Source organism: Adiantum capillus-veneris, chromosome 10 (assembly GCF_014529385.1).
Source record: "Adiantum capillus-veneris isolate H3 chromosome 10, ASM1452938v2, whole genome shotgun sequence".
NCBI lineage: Eukaryota > Viridiplantae > Streptophyta > Polypodiopsida > Polypodiales > Pteridaceae > Adiantum > Adiantum capillus-veneris.
Window position 1 is genome coordinate 97,137,701 of NC_140940.1, and position 7,808 is coordinate 97,145,508.

Here is a 7,808-nt window from a genome sequence, read left to right on the forward strand (position 1 = left end):
AGTGGGCATTTATCAGGTCGTTCCCACCTTTTTTCTTTTTAGGATATTTTACTTCCTTCTTTCTTTAGTATTATTAAAGTTATCTAGTTATCTTTCAAGTAGTCTCACATATACTTCTTCGAGTATATCCCTATCCTTGTCTGAGACTCGAGTTTCGTGTCTCCACCACGTGCGGAGGTGGCTCCTTTACACAAATTTTCATTGTTATTTTTCTTTATCTTGTTTGGGAAAGGCTTGCAAATTAATCTACCTTAAGTTTCTTTTAGATAATTATTTTGAGAAGTAGAGCAAAGATCCGACTCATTAGGACAATTACGGAATATCCCATTTAGTTTCATAGCCTTTCCAAGGTTCCTTTTTACCAAACAATTTGAAGACTTTGTTAATTAAATCACATCCTCCTTCCCTATCTGATCCTTTCTTGGATCCATTTTTCTTCCTCCTTTTTTCATCGACATCAGGCCTACTCGGACTAGGCCAATTTTGTGACACATCCACGGGTTCTCCCAGTCTGGCGGGACTCACTCCTATTCAATCTCAATTCTAGGGCCTTGAATGAACCCGAGCTCAATTATATAGACCAACAATTATCAGTCCCAGTCAGAAAGGATCATCCTCCATTTCATCCCATAGGCCTTTTTAAAAACATTTAAGAAGAATTTAACACTTAATCTTCTATGTTATGCTAGGGCTATCCACATCCAATCTTCTTGGTAAAGTTTTAATCCCGATTGAAATTTAGATTAGGTTCTTTGTATTATAATCCCTTAGTTCCTATTTCCCTTCAATGTCTACTCAAACGAGATCTTAAAAAAAACAATGAGTCTCTTGAGAGTTTAGGTTTTGTCCCGACGTAAGTTTCAAGTTAACCCCTTCTTGGGAAAATCCCATTTGTTTTCTTTGTATCTTTTGCCATCCTTGGGCATCTTCATGGAAGCGATGGGAGTTTTATGTTCAAGCAACACGGTCTTCACTTCCGCGAAGCTATCCCCTTACGATTATGTTACCATATACATGTGGTAGTGATGTGTGTGAACACACTAGGACCATCAGGGCATTGTTTTCCTCTTTAGGAGGTTTTTTCCCCCGAGCATTGTATATACGCCCATCACTCTAGGGCTATCCATTTTTCCATTGCACACTAAGTAACACACTCTCTATTGTGTGCCTTGAGCTTCCTACGTCTTTTCCAAGATGTGTGCGTTTCTCTGCAACCCTAATTCCAACAATTGGTATCAGAGCAGGTTACGTCCTCCCGGGCTTAGTCGCTAGTTGCTCCAGCACATGCCTGCTCACTTTCTTCGATTATAGTGAGGTTTGGCGAGCGTTCGTCGGTCGACAAATATTTTGGGAAAGCTCGTAGATCTTTTTAGTCTTCTCAGATTTCTGATTCGGGCTCATTTCGGCCTCCGTTTCCACTACAGGCAGGTCTGCACAGGCAATTTCTTTATTTTGTGCAGAATTTCTATCAGTGCCGTTTTCTGCATAACAGGTGCCTTTTAGTCTTCTACGGTTTGTGCTATATAGCACGTGTTGTTCCCGCTCCGTTTCTCCAATTTTCGGGCAATTTTCACATCAGGTGCAACATTTACCATGGCTGACAACAACACAGATGTGTTCAAGATGTTTGCTGCTGAGGACACGTTGGATGGGGACAACTACCCTACGTGGGCTTATATGATGCAACATGTTCTTGTGTCAAAGGTCGTCTAGAACATTGTGCAGGGCATTGATGTACGTCCTAGTTTTGAGGATGTAGGCGATGTTGAGGATGTTGCAGGTCTTGCTGCTATTAGAGTTGTTTTGCCTACGACTGAACAAGCTAGTTGGGATGTAATGGATGCACAGGCTCATGCATTGATTGCGTTGTCTGTGAAGCGCACCATTGTTCCTCACATTCGTTTAGCAAAATCTGCAAAACAGGCTTGGGATATTCCAGCAGGTCTTTATGCAAGCCGCAATGAGGCTAAAATTGCTTTACTGCGTAAAGAGCTGGAGTCGAAGATTATGCATGAGGAAGATGATATGGACACTTTCCTTATTGGTGTCAAGGATATCAATGAGCAACTTATTTCTGCAGGTGAAGTCATTTCAGACAGTTCCCTTGTGCAGACTGTTCTTGATGCCTTACCAGATTCCTACCAGACTTTTACTAGTACTTGGAGACTAATGACCCAAGGAAATCCTGAAGTTGTCAAGTTTGATGCACATTGCTGTTGCAAGAGTCACTTTCCAGAAAAAACAGAACAAGGCAGCGTGCAGTTGAACAGGCTTTTATTGCTTCTCAAAGAAAGGGTGGTAACAGCAATGCGGCCACTTCTTATGGTTTTGCTGCGAGTGGAAAAATTTATATTCCTAATGCTTCTGCTGGTAGCAATTCGTCTGGACATTCTGGTGATAAGGGAAAAAAGAAGATGTGTTGCCATTATTGTAAAGCTAATGATCACTTGATCAAGTCGTGTCCTAAGTTGAAGGCCAAAGAGGCTAAGAAGAAAGAGGGTGGTTCCACTACAAATGCAGCCATTGTTGAGTCTTCTGTAAAAGGAGACTGTAATGATGATGTTGATGCACAATGGGCTTTTAGTGTAGAATGGGCTTGTTAGTTGCTACAGATTCACGTGTGTGGTATTTCGATAGTGGTGCTACAAAGCACATTACCTGACATCGTGAATTGTTCACCTCTCTCGAGTCTGTCCCTCATGGGAATTCAGTCACTTGTGCCAACAATGCCTCTTATCCGGTTCAGGGAGTTGGAAAGATTGTGCTTACTGCTGCAAATGGTAGTTCCTTTACACTTGTTGATGCACTTTATGTACCTGGGATCAAGAAGAATCTCTTGTTTGTATCCGCTCTTGCTAGACTTGGACTTGTAGTCAAATTTGTGGATGACAGATGTACAGTTCATGATCTCAGTTTTGGTGATGAAATTGTTGCATCTGACCTTTTGTGCCGTGGGCTGTATAAGCTCACTTTGTATGACAAGTGTGGACAAAATTTTGCAAATGCTGTTGCAGATTCAAGGGCTATTTCAGATGCAAAACTTTGGCATGCACGTTTTGGTCATCTGAATTTTGCCAGTTTGCTGCGTTTGCAAAAATCTAATATCGTTGCTTCTTTGCCGTCTCTTGAAGCACCTATCAAACATGTTTGTGAAGACTGTATTTTGGGTAAGATGCAGTGTTCTAAGTTTCCAAAGGATGGTTCATTTCGGGCCACATGCAGGTTGCAGCTTCTGCATAGTGATGTTTATGGGCCCATGCAAACTCCGTCCTTGGGCAACTACCTTTACTTTGTGACTTCCATTGATGATTTCTCCAGGCATGCATGGGTATTTCCGCTTAAAGCGAAGTAGGAAGTTTTTATGTGCTTCAAACAATTTCTGCTATGGCTGAAAATGTCTCAAAATGTACTATGGGCACCCTCCATTCCGATCGAGGGGGGGAGTATATGTCTCATGAATTCAATGCATTTCTGGCTAGTCGTGGGATAAAACACCAATGTACAGTGCCTTATACACCTCACCAAAATGGTGTTGCTGAGAGGAAAAACATGTCACTTATGGAAATGGCACGATGTATGGTCAAAAGTCTAGCTTTGCCGCATTCTTTTTGGCTCGAGGCCATCATGTGTGCCACTTATGTACTAAACAGATGTCCTATGAAATCTTTGCATTCTATTACTCCATATGAAGCATGGCATGATAAAAAGCCTTCTATTGAGCACATGCGTGTTTTTGGCTGTTTGGCATATGCTTTGGTGCCACAAACACAGCGCAGAAAATTGGATGATAAGGATGTCAAATGTATATTGGTTGGTTATAGTACTGAAAGCAAAGTTTACAGGTTGTATCATCCGCAAACAAAACGTATTTTGGTTTCACGGGATGTAGTGTTTGTGGAAGATTCTATTCAGCCCTTGCTGTCATGTACTAGAGACAATAATGTAAGCTCACAGGACATTTATGACACTTTGTTGCGTCTTTTTAGTGGTGGAAATACGAATGTAAGTTCCAATGAGGCAAATGTACAGCCTATGGGGGTTTCTAAAAATGTTACAGATCAGCCTATTACTGATGCAGATGTACATGATGTACTTGATGAGGAAAGGGCTGAAAAATGAGTAGGCTAGAGGTATGCCAAAATGGTTGGTGCACACTTTGCGTGACAATAAATTGGATGCACCTTTGTCTAGTCGTACTCGTTCAGGCTCTCGCCATGCATCTTATGCATCAGATTGTTATGTTTTGGCTGTGTCTAGCTTACATGATGTTGAGGAGCCTCTGTCTTTGATGAAGCACATAATTCAGAAAATTGGATGGCTGCCATGCAATCAGAATAGGATGCACTTATAGAAAATGACAAATGGAATTTATGTGATTTGCCTCCTGGAAAAAAGGCCATTGGTATGAAGTGGGTTTACAAGTTGAAACGCAAGCCGGATGGTGAGATCGATCACCATAAGGCTCGGCTTGTTGCAAAGGGTTATGCACAACAAAAAGGCATAGATTATGAAGAGACCTTTGCTCCCACTTGTCGTATGACTACTGTGCATTTTCTATGTGCATTGGCAGCTCATTTTGGTTGGGATGTACATCAATCAGACATTGCTACTGCATTCTTGAATGGTGACATATTTGAGGAAGTTTATGTAACGTAGGCTCACGGTTTTGTCATAAAAGGACAAGAGGACAAAGTGTGCAGATGTAAGAAGGCTTTGTATGGGTTGAAGCAATCTCCTCGTGCTTGGTATGAGAAAGCTGACACTCATTTGGTCAAACGAGGCTTTCGTAACAGTGCAACAAAAAGCACATTGTATGTAAAGTGTGAGGGTGATGTACTTCTCATTGTGGTTCTTTATGTCGATGATTTGCTGATCACTGGACCAAATGAGAGACGTATTGCTGAATTTAAGGCTGATTTGAATGCTACTTTCAAGATGAAAGATTTGGGGCTGTTGCATCATTACTTGGGTATACAGTTTAAGCAGTGTGATGGTGGTATTGCCTTGTGTCAGAAAAGTTACATAGAGACATTGCTATGTAAGTTTGGACTTGAGGATTGCAAACCTATTTCCACTCCCAAGGAAACAGGTTTGAAGTTGAGTCTACATGATGCTGGCGATCCTGCTGATGTCACTCTTTATCAAACTGCTATTGGATGCCTCATTTATGTATGCAACACGAGGCCAGATATTCAGTTTGCAGTCTCACAGGTCAACAGATTTATGCATAGCCTAGGGTCTAAGCATTGGCAGGCTGTCAAGAGGATTTTCGGCTACCTTAGTGGCACTTTACATCTTGGCTTGTTTTATCCCAAGGGGGGATCATTGCCGCCAAACTTACATGCTTTTTCGGACTCAGATTGGGCTGGTTGTTTTGACATGCGAGTGTCCACAAGTGGTTTTTCTTTCATGCTTGGCAGTTCATGTATATCATGGTTGAGCAAGAAGCAACCTACTGTGGACACTTTGAATTGTGAGGCTGAGTACAGGGCAGTCTTCACAGCTACGATTGAGTGTGAATGGATCAGACACCTTATGGCTGATTTGGGTGTTGGACAGGACACTGCCAACACTATCTAGACTGACAGTCAGAGCGCATTGGCAATTGCGAGGAACCCAGTTTTTCATGCTCGCACAAAGCACATTTAGGTGGATTACCACTATGTCAGGGAGAGGCTCTCAGCAGGAGAGGTTAGCTTGGCTTATGTGCCAACACAGGTTAACCTTGTAGATCTTTTCACAAAGGCATTGTCTTGTGATAAGCTTGAAGCTTTCTGCAAAGCTTTGGGCTTACTCCCGTTTGTGGACTGATCATGTCCTCAGGGCATGGCAGTTCCCTTTACTCATGTGCCAGCTCTCGTTTACCGTATCACTCCAGGGGGGATTTGTTACCATATACATGTGGTAGTGATGTGTGTGAACACACTAGGACCGCCTGGGCATTTTTTCCCTCTTTAGGAGGTTTTTCCCCCGAGCATTGTATATACGCCCATCACTCTAGGTCTATCCGTCTTTCCATTGCACACTAAGTAACACACTCTCTATTGTGTTCCTTGAGCTTCCTTCATCTTCTCCAAGCTGTGTGCGTTTCTCTGCAACCCTAATTCCAACAGATTACAAAACAAATTTAAAAGAATACAAACTTGAAAAGAACAATGAATATGCTCTTTATGATGATCTTTGCTTTAGTGTGGGCCATGAATTGCAAACATAGAACTTTTGAGTTCACCAAGTTGCAATCATAAAACTTCTTTTGAGTGCTTATGTAAAAGTGGGTGCTCAATTGTGCAAGTGTAGAACCATTGAATGAATGATAGCGTAAAAGTAAATGAAAAGTTCCCAAGAGTGGGTAGACTAGTGTAATGAAAATTCTCATGCAATTGAGTATGAATGCTTAACACATCCTTTTTTGAGATGGGATTTAGGCATACCTTGTTACCGTGGAGAGGATTAATGTTGTAGCTAGGAGAGAGTTAAAGATTTGGGTCTTCCAACGACAAGAGAGGAGAAGGATAACCCTATTTGAAATGGGATCCTTCTTCAAAAAAGAAAATCCATTGATTATGATAAAATTACCCTTCAAAGCTTAACTTTCTCTTGGGAGAATTAGGTACTAACTTAGTAAGATCCCAAAAAGAATCTCTCGTACACATACTATGTAGAGAGGAAAGTGAATGCATAATCAAGAAAAAGTTGAGTCTTTCATGAGAGTATTACAATGTCTCTCTTAGAAAAACAAGGTCAGCTCCAAAAATAATTCCAATACTTAGTTGCCTTGGATTTATGGAATTTTACTTTATAAGAGTAATTTAAATAAGATAATAAAAGTAACATAAAAAATGGTTTATGCCGGAGATGAAGGGATAATTATAGATATTAATCATCATTCATCATGCATACTATTTAAGTAAATATGATCTCCAATCAGTCACCTATGGTTAAAGTGTTTTCTTTCTACTCTCTCTATGCCATATTAGTGTGGTAATCTAAGAAACTTGAAATAACATTGGCAATAGAGATTAGCAACGTTGTTAGTTAACAACAAGAAAAATTAATCAGTTCTTCTTATAAGTAAGAACAAAGCTTGTTTATGGAAACATGAGAGCTTAAACATGAATTCAAAAAATGTAATCCAGTTTGTTTAAGATGTGTAATAGGATGAAGATGACAAGAAAACATTACCTTGGTGTAGTGGTAGAGTCTTCACCTCACTTTGGGGGGATTATGGAAGAAGCTTGTTGATGTAGTCGGCTCTCTCCCTGTTCACCTTCACTTGAAGACCACGAATTGCGCTACTTGGAATGAGAGAAATAAATGAGACAAGGAAGATTCAAGCTATATTGGAAAGCTTAAGGGTTAGTAGAGAGGAAAAGGAGAGTGTAATGAGAGATGAAGGTCAATTTATGACAAGCTTGATTAGGGGTTTGGACATGGTGTTAGTGAGTTGCCACGATGAACGCCTATAGAATAGCTTTTTGACACTAACATAATGTCAATACTTAGGGAAGCGACTCATATGGGGCACAGAGACTCTTTGAGGGTGTCAACCTCATGAAGTGAACTTGCAAAATGACAGTATTTTTAGCACATACAAATCTATGACTTTAGGAACTTGCAATCTACCTATGTTGCATGTCATTGCACTCAATCATTGACCTATTTTGGCACCAGAACAAAGTCTAGCACTGCCGGTCTTCTATGCAACCATGTGTAGAAACTATCCCACAATCTCCTGCAATACGTTGGATTGATCCTAAGATGATGTGGCGTGTTTCTGTAGTAGGTTTTGTCTATTAGGCACTTCTCAA